This window comes from Oryctolagus cuniculus, chromosome 13 (genome assembly GCF_051225735.1).
Source record: "Oryctolagus cuniculus isolate XC-2025 breed Fujian yellow rabbit chromosome 13, ASM5122573v1, whole genome shotgun sequence".
Taxonomy (NCBI): domain Eukaryota; kingdom Metazoa; phylum Chordata; class Mammalia; order Lagomorpha; family Leporidae; genus Oryctolagus; species Oryctolagus cuniculus.
Window position 1 is genome coordinate 99,977,456 of NC_142879.1, and position 25,049 is coordinate 100,002,504.

Here is a 25,049-nt window from a genome sequence, read left to right on the forward strand (position 1 = left end):
CCATGGGGTGGTTTTGGTGAAGTGTCGGCGTCATTGGTGGGGAAGCATGGCTCTAAGTCTGCCTCGGTGAAGCGTGGGTCTCCTAGGCAGGGAGGTGTAAGTCTATGGTGGCGGCAGCAACACAGAGGGCAGCTAGGGTCACCAGGTGGCGGGGGAGCTGGTGAGACGAGGGGCAGCAGCGCTGAAGTGTAGTTCCTCCTGGGCGGCGGCAGCAGCAGCGGTGCCTTGGAAGTGTGAGGCGTTGCAGGCTGGGAAAGGGGAGTCTGCATTGGTGGAGCATGGGGCATCGTGCGCAGGGACGTGCAGTTCGGAGGTGGCGTTGACTGTGGCAATGTGTTGGGTAGCGCAGAGAAGCAGGCAGCAGTGGAGAGGCAGTGGCGAAGAAGCCTCAGGCCACGGGCAGGGAAGTGTGGGGTGCAGGTCCCCTTGGAGCCGGTGGGCCTCTCGGGTTTTCATGGCCTGCACACAGAGATGCTCCCCTCCCCCTGCCTTTGCATCATGGCGTCCAAGAGGAAAGGGAGGGTGAGGGGTCAATATTCTTTGGGTGCTAGTTGTTCACAGCGTTTCACCTGGGGACAGGCTGCCTGCTAGCAGTGAGTTTCCTGCATCATCTGGGAACCGCCGGCTTCCAGAGTTGGTGATCCTGGTCGTGCTGGGTTGAGAGCGTCCAGGTGTTGGCAGTGCAGATGGAGAGCCAGATGGCGGGTGTGCCAGGACCAGCCTCTCTTGCCTGGAGGTTGTCGTCCACAGCATTTAGCTGGCTCTGTGATTTGGGTGCCGATGAGACTGTGGCTACAGGTTGTGGCAGGAGTGAACATCCATTTCAGGTTGCAACCCCAGTGTCTGACAGGACCCTCACTATTCCTGGAGGGTCTGGGAAGCAGCAGCCAGCACACAGATGATGGGCTGCACCCTGGGAGAGTGGCTGGGCACTCCTGTATTCCTGCTGGGACAAAATGTTGTCTGGTGGTATATTTTATGTATTTTAATTATTTATTTTTTGTTGTTTCCAATAAAAACTCTTACTTTGGTTTTAATAAATTAAAAGGAATAATTACCGTGCATTCTAGAATATTTTTAAATTGATGGGATAGGCAGATGTATTTGAAATATTTTTGTCTTAAATTTACAGTGTGGAGGATTTTCCCTATTGTCACAGAGTTTGAGTTTCTTTAAATTTTTTTTTTATGTGACTGATGTGGAGAGAAAATTTAAGATTATCAAGGTTTTTTTTTGTTATTGCTGTTGTCATTTCCTATTTATTTCTGTTGACATGAATTGTTACTACGCAGACATATATTAATATTAACCAGTGAAAAATGATTGTTTTTTGCCTGTACTCATTATGAAATCAGGACCGGACTTCAGTTAGGCATTACAAATGAAGAGATTGGAGAGGAAAACTTGTCATAATTGTTATAATATGCTAAATGAAGGGAAAGGAAGATATGCAAAAAAATCCAAGGGAGTTTTCCTTTAGTTTTGAAAGATCACCTAATACTAGCTTTAGGCTTTTTAGCAGCCTTTGGGTGTCATTCATCAGTACTAAAGCTTTCTTGGGGGCACACATTTGGTGTGGGAGTTAAGTCAGTCCTTGGGATGTCTGTGTCTTGTGTTACAGTGCCAGGATTTGAATTCTGGATCCATCTCCAGTTCCAGCTTTTCTGGCAGTGTGTGTTCTGGGAGACATCAGGTGATGTCAAAAGTATCTGGGTCCCTGTCACCTATAGGAGAGACTGAGTTCCTTGCTCCTAGCTTCATCCTGACCAAGTCCTAGCTGTTTGCAGGCATTTGAGGTGTGAGGGAGTAGATAGGAGGGCTCTCTTTGCCTTTCAAATCAATAAAGTTAACATTTTTTCAAAAATGCGATTTTTATATTGAAAATGTATTTCAGAAGCAGATACTGATACATGCCTGCACACACACACACACACACACAAAATGCAAGAAACAGATATAAAGAGGACTCCCACCTGTTGGTTCACTTCCTAATTCCCACACCTACTGGTCCTGAGACTGGCTGAGTTGAGGAGTTGGGAACTCATTCCATGTTTCCCACAGGGGTGATGGGTGCCCAGATACTTGAGCCATAACCATTTCTTTCCATGTCCACAAAACAGGAAGCTGGAGTCAGGAGCCAGAAACAGGTACTCAGTTTCTTGGGCTATCACAACTGCCTTATAGGTCCACATTAATAGGAAGCTAGAGTCAGGAGCTGGATGTGGATACTTAACCCAAGTACTTGTAGTGTGGAATGAGGTGACTTTAATTGGCATGTTAACCTGTGTTTCAAAGATTTTTTCTTGTGACATCATATGTAGTTTTTTTTTTTTAAATCAGGCCTTAAGGCATTTGGATATGGCTGAAGAGCCCATGAGAGTATTTTAGGCATGGAAAGCCAAGACACTCTGGGGGGGGGGGGGGAAGAAGACCTAAATGAAAGATCTCTGCGAGTGAGATCCCAGTGGAAAGAACAGGTCTTCAAAGAAGGAGGTACCTTTCTCTGAAGGGAGGAGAGAACCTCCACTTTGACTATGACCTTGTCTAAACAAGGTAAGAGTCGGAGAACTCAAAAGGCTTCCATAGCCTTGGCAACTCATGACTAGAGCCTAGGGCGATTACTGACGCCATAAACAAGAGTGTCACATTGTTAAGTCAACAACAGGAGTCACTGTGTACTTACTTCTCATGTGGGATCTCTCCTTAATGTGTTGTGCAATGTGAAGTAATACTATAACTAGTACTGAAACAGTATTTTTCACTTTGTGTTTCTGTGTGGGTGCAAACTGATGAAATCTTTACTTAATATATACTAAATCAATCTTCTGTATATAAAGATAATTGAAAATGAATCTTGATGTGAATGGAATGGGAGAGGGAGCGGGAGATGGGAGGGGTGGGGGTGCAAGTGGGAGGGAAGTTATGGGAGGGAAGCCATTGTAATCCATAAACTGTACTTTGGAAATTTATATTTACTAAATAAAAAAATAAAAAATTAAAATCTTTTAAAATGAAAAAAAAGATTTTTATTTAGTTATTTGACAGGTTAGAGTTACAGACAGTGAGAGAGACAGAGAGAAAAGGCTTCCTTCCATTGGTTCACTCCCCAAATGGCTTCCATGGCTGGAGCTATGCCGATCCGAAGCCAGGAGCCAGGTGCTTCTTCCTGGTCTCCCATGCAGGTGCAGGGGTTCAAGCACTTGGGCCATCCACTGCCATCCACTGCCCTCCCGGGCCACAGCAGAGAGCTGGACTGGAAGAGGGGCAGCTGGGATTAGAACCCGGTGCCCATATGGGATGCTGGTGCCGCAGGCGGAGGATTAACCTAGTGCACCGCCGTGCTGGCCCATTATATGTAGTTGTTTTTTTTTTTCTCATGTACCATACTGTTCATGGTTAATGTTTCTGTATCTGTTATTTACTTAATGTACCTCATTTTCTTATTCTGTATTGAGTCTTTGCATTTCTTTTTTAGCAAATAGGTGAGCAGTGATGTAGGGAACATCATTTTTCTTTGTATTTTCTTTTAATTTTAATTAGTGTGTCCCAGACTCAGTGTGCTTTGTAGACACAGTTGTAAGAACTTAATGATAGTCCCTTCTGCCCTCCACCTTATTCTCTTGCACTGTTTCCTTCTCCCTTTTCTTTGTCCTTGGTTTAGTTTTTGAGAGAGCCAATTTTCAAATTAAATTACAATAAAAAGGCTTAATACTTTAACAAATAAGTAAAAAGCAAAATGATACCAGTTTAGTGAGAATATTAACAATGACTGTAAACAATAATTGAGTAGAAAAATGATCATTTCGCCCTTATGCAGTAAATTTTAAAGTAATTACAGATCATTAAAACTGGTACTGTAAGATTGTTAACTATTGGCTTCACAAAGTTATAAAAGTTTTACAAATCTGTAGTTGCAGTAATACTGATGCACACAAACCTTTCTTCTTTTTTTTTTTCCCTAAATTCATATAAGGGGGAACATGTGGTATTTGTCTTTCTGGGTCCAGATTATTTCACTCAACATGATGACATGATGTGCTCCAGCTGTGTCCATTTTGCTGCAAATAGTAGAATTTCATTCATTTTATGGCTGGGTAAGATTCCATTGTGTATGTATACCACATTTTTTTTTACCCATTCATCTAATGATGGACACCTTGGTGGGTTCCAAATTTTGGCTGTTGTGAACAGTGCTGCTAAAAACATGATGCAGGTATCTCTTGGATAGCTTGTGTTCAAGTATTTTGGTATATACACAGTACTGTGATGTGGAAAATCTATTTCTGGTTTTAAAACACATCTCGGCTGGTGCCGTGGCTCAATAGGCTAATCCTCCACCTAGCGGCGCCGGCACACCGGGTACTAGTCCCGGTCAGGGTGCCGGATTCTGTACCAGTTGCCCCTCTTCCAGGCCAGCTGTCTGCTGTGGCCAGGGAAGTGCAGTGGAGGATGGCCCAGGTGCTTGGGCCCTGCACCCGCATGGGAGACCAGGAAAAGCACCTGGCTCCTGCCATCGGATCAGCGCGGTGCGCCGGCCGCAGCGCGCCGGCCGCGGCGGCCATTGGAGGGTGAACCAACGGCAAAGGAAGACCTTTCTCTTGTCTCACTGTCCACTCTGCCTGTCAAAAGACACACACACACACACACACACACACACACATCTCATCTCCACATTGTTTTCCACAATGGCTAAACTAATTAAGATTTCTCCCAGCAGTGTTTAAGTGTTCTTTTTTCACCATATCCTTGTCAGCATTTGTTACTCTGTGTTTTGGATTTTATCTATTCTGTTATGGGTGAGGAGATATCTCATTGTGGTTTTGATTTCATTTCCTTGAAGTCTAGAGCTGAGCATTTTATTTCATATATTTGTTGGACATTTGCATTTTCAGTCTCCTTTTCAAGAACTGCCTGTAAACCCTTTTCCCTTTCTGAATTGAATTGATGTTGTTTTTGACCTTTTAAGTTGCCGATATATTCAGGATGTTAATCCTTTGTCAGATAGATACTTTGCAGATATTTTTTTTTGTGTGGTCTTTTGGATGTCTGTCCACTGCTGTCATTTCCTTTGCTTCTGAGTTTGATACAGTTGCACTTGCTTAATTTTGCTTTTGTTGCCTGAGCTGTGGGGATCCTGTCCATGAAGGTGTTCCCTATACTGATGTCGTTGAGTGTTTCCCTTACATTTTCTTTTAGAAACTTCAAAATATCAAGGCTTAAATTAGGTCTTTGATCTATGTTTGGTTGATTCTTGTATGTGGTGAGAGATATGGATCTAATTTCATTCTTCTGTGTACATGCATCCAGTTTTGACAGCACCATTTTTGAGGATATTATCATTAACTCCACTGTGTGGTCAGAGCACTTTTGTCGTAAGTCAGTTGGCTATACGTATATGTATGTATTTGATCCCCATTATTGATGCATATGAGACTAACGTGTAGATAATGACTTATCTGTCATCTAGCTATAAAGTGTTATGGTTGTTGAATGTGAAATGTGAGAAACTTCTTATTTTCCAGAATCACATATTCATGAGTTTCCCTCTGCTTCTTGAGATACAGAAACTTGTCTTGATCTATTTCAGGGAGCACTTTCACTTTTTTTAATTGTGAAAGCACTGAGGGGAAAGAATAGCTTAGTGCAGAGGGGAAACAGCTTTCCTTTCTGTTATGAAACCCCCACAGGGTAAGGTCCTCTGAATGTGGCTGTATGATGTAAAATCCAAGTGGTAAAGACAGTAGATGGCACATTGCCTGTCTTTGTATTCTTATTTCTACCAAACAGGTTACTGATTATGTTGGGTAGTAAAGAGTGGATAGGAATAAATGCAGCAAATTAACAGGTGCCCACTTTATTATTTTACACAATTTTAAATGAATTTTAACATCATAAATGAAGGAGAATATATACTTAAGTAGCATATAATGTTAAAGCTAAAGTAGAAAAATATTTATTGACAGATTCATCACAATTAAACAAAATATCAAATAATAAAATGAAAGAAAACCATTCTTTTTGTGGCATGAAATAGTAACAACAATCTTTAATATCAAACTTTCATTAAAATGTGAAGACGAGAGGCTCAGCAGCATTGAAGTGGAAGTATCAGAAATGCTGTGTGAGTGTGCTGCTCCTGCTGGTGACAGTGATGATGGTGGATTCATCCCACAGAGAAAGCATAGACATCCTGAAAAGCAGCAGTTGCCTATTAAGGAGGATAGAGAATATTAAGGAGGATGGAGTAAGTCAATAGCAACATTTAACAGTAACTGTGATATTGGTCCGCAAAAGTATTTCTAGTGTAGCAGAATATTCATGATTAACAAATGTTGTACTTCTGCTAAAAATCTTATGTGGTGTTTTGTAATGAGAAAAATACAAGTTAACAAAAAATTGACATCCAATTTTTCAAAACCTATTGACAAGTATTTAGTTTAGAAACTAATAACCAGTTGGAAAATGATTGTGTTTTTGGGCTTTGTTCCCATTGCCTGAGTGCTCCAATATCAGATCCACAGTTGCTGAGGCATGATTGCCCAGCATATTCCTGTATTTCTGGAAACATTTCTGTGTATTGAGAAAGCCTATCAGAATCAAGCCATTATCCTTCACTATCTATATTAGTGATGTAGATTGCTCATTGGTTTTCTTGTTCCATTTTTTTCTTAAAGCCTCTTTTCATCAATTCTTAACACAGCAGATTCCTTAAAATATAATTAAGATTATGTGATTCCTCTGCTCAAAACCTTGTACCTGCCTCTCATCTCATCATTCAGTATGCAGTGTCAAAGTTCTTCCTCATGCCTACAAGGCAATACATGATCTGACTTTCTCTCTCTGACTGAAACGTTTGGTTTCTATCTCCTTCACTCTGCTCCATCTGCACTGAATGCACCATTTCTTAAACACTCTAGACATCCTGTACTTGAAGCTTTTCCTTCAGATATCCTCTTGATTGTTTCTTGCCATTTCTGTAGATTTATTTACATAGTATTTCCATATCTAAGTGTAAGAATCCTTGATACATTATTTTAAAAAGACTGATGAATAATTGTCTTTTTTTTCTTTATTTGAAAGAGTTAGACAGTGAGAGAGACAGAGAGAAAGGTCTTCCTTCCGTTGGTTTACCCCCCAAAATGGCCAACACGGCCGGTGCCATGCTGATCTGAAGCCAGGAGCCAGGTGCCTCTTCCTGGTCTCCCATACGGGTGCAGGGGCCCAAGCACTTGGGCCATCCTTCCTGCCTTCGTGGGCCACAGCAGGGAGCTAGACTGGAAGAGGAGCAACCGGGACTAGAACCCTGCACCCATATAGGATGCAGGTGCCACAGGTGGAGGATTAACTTAGTGTGCCACGGTGCTGGCCCCTGTCTTTTTCTTTTTCTTTTTTTTTAAAGAAGATTTATGGGGGCTGGTGCCGTGGTGCACTAGGTTAATCCTCTGCCTGCAGCGCCGGCATCCCATATGGGCACCGGGTTCTAGTCCTGGTTGTTCCTCTTCCAGTCCAGCTCTCTGCTGTGGCCTGGGAGGGCAGTGGAGGATGGCCCAAGTGATTGGGCCCCTGCACCTGCATAGGAGACCAGGAAGAGGCACATGGTTTCAGATCGGAGTAGCTCCGGCCATTTGGGGGGTTAACCATTGGATGGAAGACCTTTCTCTCTCTCTCTTTATAACTCTTGTCAAATAAAAAATAAATAAATAAGTAATGTATCTGAGAGACAGAGTTACCAACAGAGAGAGGGAGAGTCAGAGAGTTCGGTCCTCCATCTGCTGGTTCACTCCCCAAATGGCTGCAAATGGCAGGAGCTGGTCTGATTGAAGGTAGGAGCCAGGAGCTTCTTTTGGGTCTCCCGTGTGGGTACAGCAGTCCAAGTACTTTGTCCATCTTCCACTGCTTTCCCAGACAAATTAGCAGGGAGCTAGATGGGAAGTGGAACAGCAGAGAATCAAACCAGTCCCCTAATGGGATGCTGGCACAACAGGTAGAGGCTTAACCTACTACACCACAGTGCTGGCCCCAATGAATAATTGTCTTTTGGACATCAATTGATGTATAGTTTTATGGTTGGAATTGGCTCATTCAGAACTGGCTTAGCACCATGGTGTTTTTACATTTTTTTTAAGATTTATTTTATTCATTTCAAAGGCAGAGTCAGAGACAGAAAGAGGTCTTCCATCTACTGGTTTACTCCTCAAATGGCTGCAACAGCCAGAGCTGAGCCGATCTGAAGCCAGGAGCCAGGAGCCTTTTCGGGTCTCCCATACTGGAGCAGGGGGCCGAGGACTTGGGCCATCTTCCACTGTTTTTCCAGGCACATTAGCAGGGAGCTGGATTGGAAGTGGAGCAGCTGGGATTAGAATTGGCACCTCTAGGCAGTTCTGCGTGGTGAGCATGGCCGCTCGGAGAAGCCGGGCCGCCATCAGGCTGTGCGCCACAGTTGTTTTACTTAATGTGGCTTTCTGTAAAGGATTTGTGGAAGATTTAGATGAATCGTTTAAAGGCAGTCAAAAAGAGGACATTTGGCTTATAGATTTTTATGCACCGTGGTGTCGCCATTGCAAAAAACTGGAACCGATTTGGAATGAAGTTGGCCTTGAGATGAAAAGCATTGGTTCTCCAGTTAAAGTTGGGAAGATGGATGCTACTTCCTATTCTAATTAAAGGGGGATTTGGCATATAATTACAGAGGACCACGAACTGAAGATGATATTATTGAATTTGCTCACAGAGTATCTGGGGCTTTAATTTGGCCACTTCCAAGTCAGCAAATGTTTGAACATGTACAGAAGAGACATCGTGTATTTTTCGTTTACATAGGTGGAGAATCACCTTTGAAAGAGAAATACATCGATGCTGCTTCAGAATTGATTGTATATACATACTTTTTTTCTGCCCCTGAAGAAGTAGTTCCTGAGTATGTGACACTGAAAGAGATGCCTGCTGTGCTTGTTTTCAAAGATGAAACCTACTTTGTTTATGATTAGTATGAAGATGGTGATCTGTCATCATGGATCAACCGGGAGAGATTTCAGAATTACCTTACTGTGGATGGCTTCATTTTGTATGAACTTGGAGATACAGGAAAGCTCGTGGCTATTGCAGTTATTGATGAGAAAAATACATCACATGAGCATACCAGATTAAAGTCAATTATTCAGGAAGTTGCTAGAGATTACAGAGACCACTTCCATAGGGATTTTCAGTTTGGCCACATGGATGGAAATGACTATATAAATACCCTACTGATGGAGTGATGAATTGGCAGTGCCAACCGTGGTTGTACTGAATACTTCAAACCAGCAATACTTTTTGCTAGACAGACAGATTAAGGATACCAAAGACATGGTCCAATTCATTAATAACATTCTGGATGGCACAGTAGAGGCCCAAGGAGGTGATAGCATTTTCCAGAGATTGAAGAGAATAGTATTTGATGCCAAATCTACCTTAGTGTCTATATTCAAGAGCTCCCCGCTCATGGGCTGCTTCCTCTTTGGCCTGCCACTGGGTGTCATCGGTATCATGTGCTATGGGATCTACACAGCGGACACTGATGGGGGTTACGTGGAGGAACGGTATGAAATATCAAAAAGTGAAGATGAAAGCCAAGAACAGATAGAAGAAAACAAAGAACAGCAGGAGCCACGCAGTGGAGGCTCTTTAGTGTCTACTGAACAAGAGCCCAAGGATGTGTTAGAAAAGAAGCAAGATTGAGACTTTCCTAGTGTACAATATTTGATGGTGTTTCAGATCATTAAAGAGTCTATTTATTGAATTTAGACATTTAATCAATCATGATCTTTACAGAAGAAAACATGTTCTTTGTATTTTGCTAATATCAGCTGCATGGGTTAAGTAGTCCATTCGTAAATGGGGAGATGTTTGGAGCAAAGAAATGAATGGTTTGTGTAAAAGAAACAGAATCACATCACTCCGTCAGATTTATGTTATAGCTGTTACTACAAAGCATCAGTTGTGTTTGCATGTTTCTCTATCTGAATATTCTGTGACTAAAGTTCTTGGACAGAGGATGCAATTGGCCAGTCAGGTAGAAGATACATGTTTGATAATACCTCTGCCTCCTACAATCCTTTCCCCTTCTATATTTTGGATAAGATTTGTATGTACAAAATAGTCTTTAAAAATCTAGGCACTTTAAGGAAAACTAATAACTTTTTCTGAATTTCAAATTAAGATTATGAGGATAAAAATAATGTGGTTTTATATAATATAGTAATTTTACTTTGTTGTTATTTTTAAAGGAGAGGAAATGTTACTTTTTAACTTTGTAGTCACAAAATTTTCATATGGGCATATATAGTGGGCAAAAATAATGTGATCACCTTTGCAAAATAAGCAGGATTCTCTGGGAGCAGTGGTTTCAGCCATGCCCTGAAAAACTCTGAACAGGTATCTCATCCGTCATTACAGGAAGGGAAGGGTGTCTGTTAATCTTACCCTGCCTTTTAGCCATGACAGACTAGTGTTTCAATTTGAGTCACTTTTATTTTATATATTAAGATTTCTTCTAATACTTTCTTTGATAAAAATCTGATGCTATTCAAAAAGTAATATATATCATATTTTTATGTTTATGGTATATAAACTTTATTGTAACTTATAGTCCAAAATATGTATGTGTGTATATGTGAAATTTCTTGATACCCATTTATCATGTAATGCCATGTTCTTGATGAGGAGCGTGTCAGATACCTCCATTCTCACTTCTGTCACTTTCTTCAGTCAGTGACCTCATCTTCTGTCATTAATGAGATAATAATGACAGTTCTGTCCCAAACAATGACTAACAATTGATATTGTTTAAATCACAGTTTGATATGCTTATTACAGAGTGTTTTGTTATTTTTGAAGCCTTTGTTCTAAGTTTAGAATTTTTATTAGAGAACTATTATTTGGTTATTCATTGAATAATTATTCATTATAAAGGATTCTGCTAAACATTTAAAGATACGTAATTTATGATCCTGACACTGAAGTTGTTTGTGGCTTTGGTTACCATGGGCTACCTTTGCTTGTTTCTGATGCCATCTGATGAGAACTAAACTGAAACTTCTGTATATTAAGGACACAGAAGTACTAGTTATTGTTGTGTCCATGTGTTCTTTCATTGTTTAATAACTAAATAGCCTTTCTTAATGTTTGGTACCCCATTATCATTTTATTTTCATTAGTGAAGCAAGTTTGCAGTCACAAGGAATTTTAGGAACTATTAGAATGAAATGCTCTTAAATGGGAACTAGAGATACTAATTTAGCAAGTAGATTCCTTTTCAAAGGGTAATAAATGGTTCTTTGGGAAGATAAATGTTAATGCTTCAAATTGTCAAGCTTGTTTTGCAGTAGTGAAAAACTTAGTACAGAAGTCTCATTGGAGACTCAAGCTGTAAGCAGGTGAACACTTAACAATGACTTGAGCACATAGTGCATTGATTTTTTAAATTGATTTTAATATTAAAATGTTATTTCTCTGCATAGATTTTTGTAGTCATCACCTGTAATTGCTGGAAAAAAAAATAAAATGAATTAAGCGCAGTGTATATCAGCAAACGAACAACCAGTGGTCTTTGTATTCTGTGGTGCTATTCTTCGTAAGTGACTGCCTTAGTTCTGTTACACATTTCACAACTCTGCTGTTGCCTCATTGTTGAGGGGATTTTAACATGTGTGGTGGGGAGAAATGTGTATGTTGTTTGTAAGTGACTAGTGTTATTTCTGCTTGTATTAAAATTTTGATTTTGCTTGTTTCTGTTTGGGAATATTTTTGCTTACATTGTCAGAGTGCTCAGAAAACAGATTCAGAAATTTCTCTGTTATGCTTTTCTCTTCAATCAGTTATGATACTAGACATTTACCATGGATGCTACTTCCTTTGCAGGAAAAAGTACTTCAAAATGAAGGCAAATCTTTTAATAATAATCTAGTAGAAGAGTATCAATAGTATTATAATTCAGTGGTAAATCTTATCAAAACTGCATATATGAGTAATGCCATCACTTTGGAATCTGGAATTTTTGCCATTTTGGTTGCAATGAAGTTCCATTTCTAACTTTAAAATTCAGAATTCTGGGCCCTTGCTGTTGGTGAATCTGGTGCTCATATAATATTTAAGGGTATTTCAAAGAGAAAGTGCATTTTTTCCCAAGTACTCTGTACCCATTACACCTTGCAGTCTTTTTGTTTCATTGTATAAATAAATATTCTGTAGCTATTGTTATCCAAAACATGTTTGAGGTATATTATACCTGGAATTTTCGTTTTTCTCCTCACACGTAGTATTTCATAGTATCTGGTATAGAAATAACAAAGATGCCAAATGTGTAGAGTTTGAAGGAAAGAGGAGGATAACATCTAGCTGTGCTGCTTTTGTTTACTAGACTTAGTTGTTAATAATATTTCTTGTATTTTGTTTGGGGGCTCTTTTTGGGTTTTGGTTTTGGAAAAGGTAAATTTTCATCATTGAATCATATGATGTGGAGGTAAGACTGAGGGGGAGGGGAACTGCTCAGCTATTCTTACACTGAAATTGTTATATAAGCCAACATGAGATGTTAAGACTGTCACGTAATTGGTGGGATTAAGTTTACTGTTTTATTTTTATAAATATATATTTTTTTTCTGAATGTGTCTGAGTCCAAGAGTGGGCAAAAAATTAATTTTCTGCTTCAGGTTAATCTATAAAGATTTTGAAAGTTTGTATTACTAACTTGTTGAATTCATGACACCACTTGTAAATCTTTGTTTTTCTAAAATAAAGTTATTGAAAACATGAAAAAAAAATTGGCACCTCTATGGGATGGGCACTGCACCACAGTGCCAGTCCTAGTTTTACTTTGTAATTGTTGAATTTTTTTATTTAGTGGGACCATTAAGTCTTGGAACATAATATATGTAAAATGTTATCTCTAAAATTAAAAATTAAAGAAATAAGTAGTTTAGATATAGAATCTTTAAAAATTTTTTTTGACAGGCAGAGTGGACATAGAGAGACAGAGAGAAAGTTCTTCCTTTTGCCATTGGTTCACCCTCCAATGGCTGCTCCGTGCTGATCTGAAGCCAAGAACCAGGTGCTTCTCCTGGTCTCCCATGCGGGTGCAGGGCCCAAGGACTTGGGCCATCCTCCACTGCACTCCTGGGGCATAGCAGAGAGCTGGCCTGGAAGAGCGGCAACTGGGACAGAATCCGGCACCCCGACCGGGGCTAGAACCTGGTGTGCCAGCACCACAAGGCAGAGGATTAGCCTAGTGAGCCATGGCGCAGGCCCGAATCTTTTAAATTTTTTTATTTGAGAGACATAAAGAGAGAGCCTTATACAGCAAATATGCAGGGACATTTTGAATTGTTTGCATACTTTCTAGGAATTTATGGGCACAAAACTTTCTCTTGTGAAATATGAAATCCTTTTAAATCATATGGCAAGTTCTTTAATGTTATTACTTCTAATAATTAACTATATTCTTGCAAATTATAATTTTAATGGTGGTATGGTAGTGTATGCTATGGAAATTTGATTTTTATAAATTTGAATGTTGGATTATTTTAATTTTTTAGTATTATAAAAATGCTGCAACAAACATTGTGTAAATATTTCTTTTTACATTTTTTGACAAGACATTGTATTTGCATTGAAACTGGTACAGCAAGAATTTCTTCTTTTTTTTTTAAATTTTAGCTCCCACATAAAAGGGAGAACATGCAGTATTTATCTTTTGGTGTTGGTTTATTTCTCTCAACATGATGTCCTCCAGTTGTAACCATTTTGATGCAAAGATAGAATTTCATTATTTTTCTATCTGAATAATAATCCATTGTGTGTGTGTGTGTGTGTGTGTATCACATTTTCTTCATCTATTTTTCTGATGACAGATACCTTGGTTGGTTCCCTATCTTACCTTTTGTGAACAGTGCTGCCCTAAATAATGTTGGTACAGGTATTTCTTGGATACATTGTGTTCATGTCTTGGATATATGCCCAATGGTGGGAATGCTGGGTCATATGGTAAATCTATTTCTAGGTTTTTATGATATTGCCAGTTTTACAGTTTTTGCACTACTTTGCATTCCACAGTGTATAAGAGTTCCCCTTTCTCCATATCCTCGCCAGCATTTGTTACTCTTTGTCTTGTGGAAAATAGCTGTTCTATCAGGGGTGAGGTAGTATGTTATTGTGGTTTTGATTTGCATTTCCCTGATGCCTGATAATTTTGAACATTGTTTCTCATAGTTGTTTGCCATTTTTGTTTCTTCTTTTGAGAACTTTCTGGTGAGGTCCTTCTTTTGCCCATTTCTTTACTGGATTGATTATTTTCCTATCATTGAATTTTTTTTTATATCCTGGATAGGTAGCTTACAAATATTTCCCATTGTTTTGGATGTCTCTTCACTCTGTTTTTTCTTTCAGTTGATGTACAGAAGCTTCTGAGTTTGATATAATCCCATTTTTTCTAGTTTTGGTTTTATTGCCTGTGATTTGGGGGTCATATGCAAGAAAAATGTTTCTTTACATGTCCAAGTATTTTACATTGAAAAAAAAATGCTTCAATATAAATTAATGGGTTAAATTCTAAGAAGCTTTTAAAACATCTGACTAATTTTCTAAATGGCTCTCAAAATTAATATTAATTTATAATTCCACCAGAACATGTGATATCTATTTTTTCCCAACCTAGAATGGTTTTTGACTCCTATTGGTTTATTCTTAACGCATATAGAGTGAGAATGAGGGGACGTGATTACTGATTAGTTTTCCAAAACCTTTTCATGCATAGAAAAAACAACCTCTATTGTATTTCTAATAATTACATGTATGTTTATAAATCATAACTTATTAGTGATTAGTTAACTGTCTTTCCTAATTGATGGTAATTAGGACTATGCAAAGAAAAGGCAATTTTTAACTTTTAATTTTACTGGATAATTTCAAAATTGCTTTTGTATAATATTTATCAGAGGTACTGATAACAAATTTACCATTTATCAAAGTGTTCTTTCAAGCATATCTGTCTTTTGAAGAAGAGATTGAAGTGAGACATAAGAAACATAATAATTACAAAGAAAAATATTTGATATAAAAATGTATTAGAATATATAAGCTTCTTAATAGGAGCCAAATTACAAAATGAACATTTTCTTTTCTAACAAAATGAATACTAAGATAAGGATTTTTACCTTAAGAATAAGAGAACAGATAAGTCAACAACAGGAGTCACTGTGCACTTACTCCCCATGTGGGAATCCATGTCCTTAATGTGTTGTACAATGTGAATTAATGCTATAACTAATACTCAAACAGTATGTTACACTTTGTGTTTCTGTGTGGGTGCAAACTGTTGAAATCTTCAGTTAATATATACTAAATTGATCTTCTGTATATAAAATGGTTCTTCTGTATATAAAATTCATTGAAAATGAATCTTGGCCGGCGCTGTGGCTCAATAGGCTAATCCTCTGCCTGCGGCGCCGGCACACCGGGTTCTAGTCCCGGTAGGGGCACCAGATCCTGTCCCGGTTGCCCCTCTTCCAGTCCAGCTCTCTGCTGTGGCCCGAGAGTGCAGTGGAGGATGGCCCAAGTCCTTGGGCCCTGCACCTGCATGGGAGACCAGGAGAAGCATCTGGCTCCTGGCTTTGGATCAGCACAGAGCGGCCTTTGGAGGGTGAACCAACGGTAAAGGAAGACCTTTCTCCCTGTCTCTCTCACTATCCACTCTGCCTGTCAAAAAAAAAAAAAAAAAAAAAAAAAGAATCTTGATGTCAATGGAATGGGAGAGGGAACCGGAGAGGGGAGGGTTGCGGGTGGGAGGGAAGTTACGGGGAGTGGGGGGAACACTGTAATCCAAAAGCTGTACTTTGGAAATTCATACTTATTAAATAAAAGTTAAAATAAAAAATAAGGGTAAAAAAGAATAAGAGAACAGAATAAATGCTGATGTGTTCTATGAAAAAACTAGGGAACAGTTAGGGAGAATCAAGGAGCAATATTGCAGAGAAGTAGAGATGAACAAACATCTTGAACTGACGGTTAGCATAATAAAAACAGAATTGAGGACTTTGAAAAATGATTTGAATCTGGTAAATTAATTGTTGCTAAAAATTTACATTTCTAAATTTAATCATTACTAAGTATTATGTTGCCTTCATTTCATCTATATATATATATTATATATATATAACATATGTATGTTAGCAATCTAAAATTTATTTTAAAAATAAATTATGATATGTTTTCTAAAATTATTCATTGTAGAGCTTGGCACCTACTGGTACTCAGTGCATGTTTTCTCTATAAAGCAATGAAAGGTGAATTGAGTTCAACCATTCACATACAGCTTGATTTAGCCATGTTTATATTAAAATTCAGGCTAAATAGCTGTGAAATTATAATAAAATTATTTAAATGTTTTGTAAAGAAACTTTATTTTACAGTTTCATCATTGCCTGAATTTGAGAACTGTTTTTGCTATTTGATGACTTTAGCTGTGATTCATGACATTTTTTGTTAAATTTTTAAAATATTTTATTTATTAATTTGAGAGGTAGGGTTGCAGACAGTGAGAGGGAGAGACAGAGAGAGAGGTCTTCCTTCCATTGGTTCACTCCCCAAATGGCTGCAACAGCCAGAGTTATGCCAGTCCAAAGCCAGGAGCCAGGAACTTCATCCAGGTCTCCTACATGGTTGCAAGGACCCAAGGACTTGGGCCATCTTCTGGTGCTTTCCTGGGCCACAGCAAAGAGCTGGATGGGAAGTGGAGCAGCTGGGACTAGAACTGAAACCCATATGGGATGCCAGTGTTACAGGTGGAGGATTAACCTACTGTGCCACCACACTGGCTCCATGAAATTAAAAATTAATTATTTCCTGTAAGATACAGGCCCTGGAGCTTTGGTAGGTTGCTTCCTCTTAACAGAATTTTTAAAAAATTGTCACTCTTAAATAAGCCGTTAAACTATTTTTCCTGAAAGCCATGACATGACCAACTTATGAAATATGTCTTTAGGTGAGAGAACAGGAAAACAATCCCCAGAGTTCTCTCTCAAGCCAAGAGAATGCAGAAAAACTACAAGATGAAATGCAGCTGATTCACCTTTGCCAAAAAAAAGAGGTAGACATTGCACCAAAGGAAGAGATTATGAGGTATTTTTCTTTATTTGTTGTCAAATATGCATGTGTATGTTTTCATATGTGTAGATCTATACAACCGCTTGCATCATGGAACATATAGGACACTTTTAATCCAAATATGTATGTATTTTGTAGAAATAGTGGTGGTGGTGACATTTTCAGCCAGTTTGGTAATGTCATGTTAATTCAACTGCGCTTGTCTGTGACTCTCTGAGAGTGGCATTTGCTATGTCCTCTGGGATCCTTGTTCTTTGCAAAAGAAATTACCTGAATTTGCTGCTGGCTACTTTTCTTAGCTTGCTTCTTCTCCATAAAACCTTCAAGGTTCAGACATCTCTGTCTACTCATAATTATTTCTGTCTGTTTTAATGCAAGCTGCAAAAATGTATTTCATTTAGTTTTTTAAATTCATTTTTAAAATTTTATTTTAGGTATACAAAATTATTGTATTCCAGGTACACAGATTTAGGAACATACTGATGCTTCCCACCTACCCTCCCTTCTGCTCATGCCTCCACCATTCCATCTCCTTCCTTTCCTATTCCCTCTCTTAACTTGTGTACTGATCTACTTTCAGTCTATTTATACTCAAAATATTTACCGTACACTAAGAGTTCAACAAATAGCAAGAAGACACTGTTCCTAGTAGTAGAGAGCTGTTAGTAATCATCAATGGTCAGATATCAATTTTCACTCCCATATATTACATTTTTGGTATTTGTCTTTTGGGGACTGACTTATTTCACTAATTAGAATGGTTTACATTTGAACCCATTTTGTTGCAAAACACAGTATTTTGTTTCTTTTTAAGGCTGAGTAGTATTCCATGGTGTGTGTGTGTGTGTGTGTGTGTGTGTGTATGTATGTGTGTATATATATGTATATATATACACACATACATAGAGTTTCTTTACCCATTCATCAGGTGATGAACATCTGGTTAGATTCCATATCTTAGCTATTGTGAATTGAACTGCAATAAACATGAGGGTAAAGATAAATCTTTCATATGCTGATTTCATTTCCCTCAGGCAAATTCCTAGTAATGGGATTGCTGGGTCTTACGGCAGATCTATTTTTCAGGTTTCTAAGGTATCTCCACACTGACTTCCACAATGGCTGTACTAGTTTGTATTCCCACCAAAAGTGGATTAGGGTATCTTTTCCCTTACATCCTCACCAGCACGTGTGTGTTTATTTTTCAAGCTCATGAAACATTTTATTGTACATAATAAAAGTGGTATTTTTTAAAAATAATTTCCAGGCCAAATCTGCAGGAATACATGAGGAATGGATTCCACTGAAGTATAATTAGCAATACTTTATGGAATGCATCATTAATCCACTCCACTTCTCATAGTAAATACAAATGTTCACTATAGACTTGAAATTCCTATAACATCAGTAATTCTATTCTTTAAAACTGGAATGGCATACCATATGTAATCTCAGCTTTTCTAATTTACAACCATTAAGAATTACAGTATATCCAAATAATGCATTTTAAAATTGTATATGACTCATTAGTAAGATATTTTTCTACTCAATAAATAGGAAAATTTGAATTTTAATATTACATTGAATTTCATCACTTTTCAAGAAAAAAACTGAGTCATAAGTTCAGGATTTTTTTTATAAACAAATACTGACAGCAGTATTTTTATAACAGAAAATTATAAAAAAACAAATATGCAGCAAAAGGATAAATATCTAATCTATTCTTAAAATGGAATAGCCTACAAAACTAAAATGAATACACTATGGCCACATGCAATAATGCACAAGTCTTCAAAATGTTGAGTGAAGCAGGACACAATTCATGATGTATGTTCATATATAAAACATGCAAAAAACTACTTTATGACATTATAAGCCAGGGAAGTGGTAATCTTTGGAGGAAAAGCTAGCTACTCTTTATTACACAGAGTACAATGAGGAAGAGTTCAGAGATATTTTTTTTCTTTTCAAGAGAGACTGATGCTTATAACCACTTTATAATTTGCCTCTGCATGTATTTTTTAATAAAGTATGAATTAAAACTTTAAAAAATAGTTCATAGCTGGTAAGAGTTCACTAACAATGATTACACCCATTTCATACACTAGTAAACAGTAGTTATGTAATATGGTACTTAATAATCAGGATTATGTTTGTGATTAAAATTACATAAACATGTAAAACATGCTTTCTTTAAGAAACCCTAAAAGTTAAAAATAACTTTGGAATAATTCACAAAGTAATCAAATAATTTACTGCATTTCCATCTTTTCTGCTTTATGAGTTCTCTGATGGAAAATGACATTAACCTTATAATGAAAGAACTTAAACACTCATTGCAAACTTCTCACCTGTGTGAGTTCTCTGCTGTACAATGAGATTGGTCTTCTAGTGGAAGCACTTTCCACATTCATTACATTTATATGGTTTCTCTCCCATGTCTGTTCTTTGATGATGAATGAGATATGACTTCCTACTAAAAACTTTGCCACTTTGAGGACATTCATAGGATTTCTGCCCTGTGTGTATTTTCTGATGTACAGTGAGGATTGCTTTCTGGCAAAAGAACTTCCCACATACATTACAGATACAGAGTTTCTCCCCTATGTGAATTCTCTGATGTAGAATGAGATTTGTCCTCTGACTGAATGACTTCCCACGTTCATTACATTCATATGTTTTCCCCCTGTATGAGTTCTGTGGTGATCAGTGAGGTATGACTTCATTATAAAGGCCTTCCTACACTGAGGACATTCATAAGATTTCTCTCCTGTGTGTGGTCTCTGGTGTTGCTACAAGGGTTGTCTTTTGGCAGAAAGACTTTCCACATTCATTACTAATGTAAGGTTTCTCCTCATTAAGAGTTTTCTCATGAAGAGCAAGGGTTGTCTTTTGGGAGAAGGATTTCCCATATTCATTACAAATATATGGCTTCTCCCCTGTATGAGTTCTCTTTTGGACAGTAAGCTTTGCCTTTTGGTGAAAGGACTTCCCACATTCTTTACAAATTTTGAGTTTCTCCTCAGTGTGAATCCCCTGATGTAGAGACAGTGTGGTCTTCATTGCTCTCATACGGTTTCTCTTCTGTAGTCTCTGACTGAGGTGTGACTTCAATCTGAAGGCATTCCTACATTAGGAACATTCATATGCTATCTCCCCTGTATGTGTTCTCTGGTGATCAGTGAGGGCTGTCTTTAAATGGAAAAGACTTACCACATTCACTACAAAGGGTTTCTCTCTTGTGTGAGTTCTTTGGTGATCAATGAGATATTACTTCCTTCTAAATGCATTTCCACATTGATGGCACTGATAAGGGTTTTCCTCTGTGGAAATTCCCTGATGTAGAATCAATACTGACTTCCTGCAAAAGGATTTCCCATATTCAGAGCATGTATTATTTTTAATATTAGTTGCTCTTCTCTTTTTATTGTACACAGATGAGCTTTTCCCCTCTGTATGCTCTGCTATGTGTAATTGTAATTAAGCCTCCTGTTTTAAGGAATTATTTCTCACTGCATCATGTCCAAATGACTGACTGGAGTTCTCATCTTCTGATACTGTATAAGCCCTTCATTATGACTGAAAGCCCTAACACTTTGATTATTGGATTTGACTTGAGGATCAGTTTTCTCTTGCTTTGTACTGAGGGGTGATTTCCCATGTCCGTTATACTCACTGAGTCTCTTTCTTTCTGGACTTAGATTATTGATGATCGATTTTGAAACACTTTCCAAAATCTTTCCATGAATATCATTCAGGAGGTAAGATTTTTGAATTATCAGAATTTTTGCCTAGAGTGATTGACTTTGACTTTTCATATATGTTACTCTTCTCTTTAATTGGTTTCTTATAGTCGATGCATACAATTGATCTAGAATATTTATCGTTATGTTCCTTGAATTTCACTGAAAAGTCTTTGGTTTTCTGGTTCTCTTCTAAAGTGTGACCTACAAATGGTGTCCATGGCTCTTCTCCTCATTCCAATTTGAGGATCATATCAGACTTGGTCGTGTGACACTGCACAGAGATGAAGTGCCAATAGTTTTCCAACATGATGTCCATGTAAAGAGTCTGCTGAGCAGGAACTAGGTGCTGCCACTCTTCTTGAGTAAAGTCCACAGTCACACCTTTGAATGACACTCATCCCTGTTCCATGGTTTTGAGGTTTTCAAGAGATTACCTGTCTTTTCTTTGGGCTCCTCTTTAGAAAAGGGGTGGTTCCTGAGCACTCGATGAGGATTCCATGGATGGAGGCTGCCTGGGTTGCCTGGGATCCTCTCCAACTGGGACAAATAAGGCCCACCAGTGTGTGGGGGCCACAACATGCTTACAGGAAGAACTGAGGAGGCAACTGGAGAAGTTTCCCAGCAACAGCTGTCTCAGAAGAGATGACTTACACTAAATTATAATGTTACCAGTCTTGTTAGCCTCCTCTTGTCCTTGACTTTTGTCTTGTCTTCCCTTTCCATTTTCCCAATCCATCTGAGCTGGAGATAACCCACCTTTGGCCAAGTGTCAGCAGCCTGAACCTGTGTACTCTTGTGTGGACAGTAATTCTGGGTTAAGAATTATATGTATTAAAATTTGCCTTGTTATAACACATTGGTGCCTTTATGATAAAAATAACTCAGGGACATGTGGAATTCAAGCTAATTTACATAGCTGTTACAAGAAAAAAACACTAAATTTCTGAAGTATTATTTTCATTTAATTTCAGAATCTTAAAACAGAATTCGACCTTGGCCTTGTTTAACAAAAGTTTAGTTAAACACTAAGTTGGCTAAATAACCTTCTTGAAAGGTTTAAACACAATGGATAGAGAAAAATGCTTTCCCTCTAATCATCTTAAAGAAATGGAAGAGGTGAGGGAGAAGGCAAATGATTTCTGCAGCAGTATATATGGCTAAATCCATCAACCACCTTAAAGTAGAATTTTTATTACTGACCTCATTTAAAAATAATTGTGCAAATATAAAAAATTGCCCATTTTCTAAACTGAAGACAATTGTAAAGTTACAGTAAAATATTTTTGAAACACCTTAAAAATTGATAACCATGAACTTCATTTTAAGAAAGGCCTAACAGAAGTAAATACAAAACAGAAAGTAAACTCCGTTTTGTTGCACATGACCAGATCCTGTTTTCTTTACTGCTGTGTAGTATTCCATGGTGTACTTATCCCATGATTTCTTTATTCAGTCTTCAGTTGATAGGAATTTGGGTTGATTCCATGTTTATTCTGTGAATTGAGCTGTGGTAAACATGGAGGTAAAGATAGCTCTTTTGTATGCTGATTTTATTTTCTTGGATAAATTCCCTGGAGTGGGATGGCTGGGTCATATGGTATCTCTATATTCTTGTTTTTGAGATATCTCCATACTGTCTTCCATACTGACTTTATCAGTTTACATTCCCACCAACAGTGGGTAAGAGTATCTTTTCCCCCACATCCTCACCAGCATTTTTTGTTTGTTGGTTTCTGTATGAAAGCCATTCTGATTGGGGTGAAGTGAAACCTCATTGTGGTTTTGATTTGCAATTCCCTGATCACTAGTGATCATGAGCATTTTTTCATGTGTGTGTTGGCCATTTGGATTTCCTCTTTTGAAAAATGTTTAAGTCCTTTTCTTATTTCTTAACTAGGTTGTTTGTCTTGTTGTTGTGGAGTTTCTTGGTCTGTTTATATATCTGATTATTAACCCTTTATCAGTTGTGTATTGTTAAATAAACAACAAGAGTCACTTTGTGCCAACTTCCCATGCAGGACATCTGTCCTCAAAGAGTTGTATTATGAAACTTAACAATAAAGCTTGTTCTCAAAGAATTCATTTTAGCATCTTAAGTGGAGGATATTCTTATGTCACACAAATTATAGTTATGTCTAAGTGCTCACAAAAGATGTATCATTCCTAGCTTCCTCTTTAAAGATAATTAAGTTTCAAAAAAAGTGAAATTACCATTGAGATGCAATGATTTTGAACAGCCCTTGTCTGGACTGTTGAGGAACAGCTTTTGATCTTATTTTTTAGGCTTTTTTTGTTTTTAGATTTTTGTTTTAATTTTTTTCTCTCTTTCTTTTTATCCCTCAAACAAAGTGTTGAACTCTATACTTAGAACAGAGTTAATCTTCTGTGTATGAAGTTAAATTAAAATCTTAGTAAAAGAACAGACTGGGAATGAGAGAGGGAGGGGGATGTGGTGTAGGTGTATGGATAGAAAGGTAGGTAAGGTGGGAAGAATTACTATGTTCCTAAAGTTGTACTTAGGAAATGTGTGCAAATAAAAAAGAGCCATAATCCACTCAATTTTTTTAAAAAAGTAAATTAAACCCATTTTCAATCCTTTCTGAAATGAAAAGTAGTGATTGACTAGCTAAGCTATGTGCTGTAATCAAACTGTTTAACTACAGTGATTTTAAATGGCAACAGCCCATCTGACTGGGCAGCTTGGCAGTTCTGAATACTTTTGCAAAAATTTCCTTTTTTTTTTTAATGCAAAAGACACTAAAGTGTGAAGTGGCCATGCAGTGTTCATCTATGAATCCTCCATCTCTTTGCCAATCTTGTAGCTAAGGATCTTGTTCCAATCAATCTTACTGCATGTAACTGGCAACTGCATGCAACTGGCTTTGAAAGTAGTGTCAGACATTATCTGATAATTCACTCACAGCAGTCTAGTATTCATTTCTCACAGTTTATATATTTTTTGTAAGTTATTTTGCTATTTGTGCCTCATTAGATTCATTGGGGAATAGATCTTTATGACTCACTAGCTGAACAATACCATCTTCATAGTGAGGAACCTGAATTGTCAAAGATACCAACGACCTGAAGAATTGAAGGTGTGACTGAAAGCTTCCGCTCTGATCTCCGGGGCCATTCCAAAAGTTTTTTGCTTCAAACTGATGGTTTTCTATGCATGCAATAATGGTTTGCTGTCCATCTATCTTTTTACTCTATACAGTGCAGACCCCCTTTGGATCATGTTCTTTTACATAAGCACAAAGATCAGTTTCTGCTGACCTTCTCCCTGATCAATCACATTTTCTGCTTCTTGGATCTTGGATCAGTTACTTACTTTCTAAAGTGACCAAATTTGAAACAAAGTCTGTTTATGTATACAAAGTCTGTTATCAATATGTTGGATTTAGTCATCTCACCAAATATTTTCATTTACAGCATTTTTGGTTAAACATTTATATTACTAGAGTCCTTTTCGTATCCATGAAGATATGTAGAATTCCAGAGCAACTGAATTATGATATAAAACTTAATATGTATTCTAGATTTTGGATTAACATTGGATTGCCTCTTTTTCTGATCTTCATAACGTTCAATTTTTATGGGAGTAAACAGATGCAAGTTATACTATACACATGCATGTGTTGCTCCTTTGCTGAGAACATTATAATTATGAATCAGTAACTTAACATCGTTAAATACCTCATTAAATTCTCCAGGAGGGGAATGGATGATGAATTTTGCTGCTCTAAGCACTGTCTCCTCATCAAACAACCGCTCCTCTAGATCTTCCATCCAACATTTATTGTTTATTTCTGTATGGGAGCCATTCTAATTGGGTGAGGTGAAACCTCATTATGGTTTTTATTTGTGTTTCCTTGATGGCTAGTGATCCCGAGCATTTTTTCATGTGTCTGTTGGCCATTTGAATTTCCCTTTTGAAAAATGCCTGTGAGAGTCTTTTGCCCATTTCTTTACTCGATTGTTTGCTTTGTTGTTGTTGAGTTTTTGAGCTCTTTATAGAGTCTGAATATTAATCCTTTATCAGTGCCATAGTTCATAAATACTTTATACCATTCTGTCAACTGGTTCTCAGCTTGCTGAAGTTTCTTTTCCAGATCAGAAGCTTCTCAGCTTCATGTAATCTGATTTGTAAACTTTGGCATTGATTGC

General features: G+C 37.8%; 1 long non-coding RNA gene and 3 pseudogenes across 3 annotated transcripts in view; 2 read left to right on the forward strand and 2 right to left on the reverse strand.

Annotated features, from left to right (window-relative positions):
• Positions 1-18,000, forward strand: part of LOC127489249 (uncharacterized) — a 55,574-nt gene extending 37,574 nt beyond the window's left edge. Inside the window, exon 3 of one of the 3 annotated variants that reach the window (XR_016219220.1) lies at positions 17,015-18,000. This is a non-coding gene — a long non-coding RNA (uncharacterized LOC127489249). Of the gene's footprint in view, positions 1-6,076; positions 6,212-17,014 lie in introns of those variants that run through there. The other 2 variants (XR_016219217.1, XR_016219219.1) reach the window with 2 other exon arrangements.
• LOC149122798 (protein disulfide-isomerase TMX3 pseudogene) lies at positions 8,360-10,254 on the forward strand (annotated as a pseudogene).
• A 1,388-nt stretch (positions 18,001-19,388) lies between the features above and the next one.
• On the reverse strand, positions 19,389-21,291 carry LOC149122799 (uncharacterized; annotated as a pseudogene).
• A 2,379-nt stretch (positions 21,292-23,670) lies between these two features.
• Positions 23,671-24,671, reverse strand: LOC100352947 (F-actin-capping protein subunit alpha-2-like; annotated as a pseudogene).
• Positions 24,672-25,049: the final 378 nt, after the last annotated feature.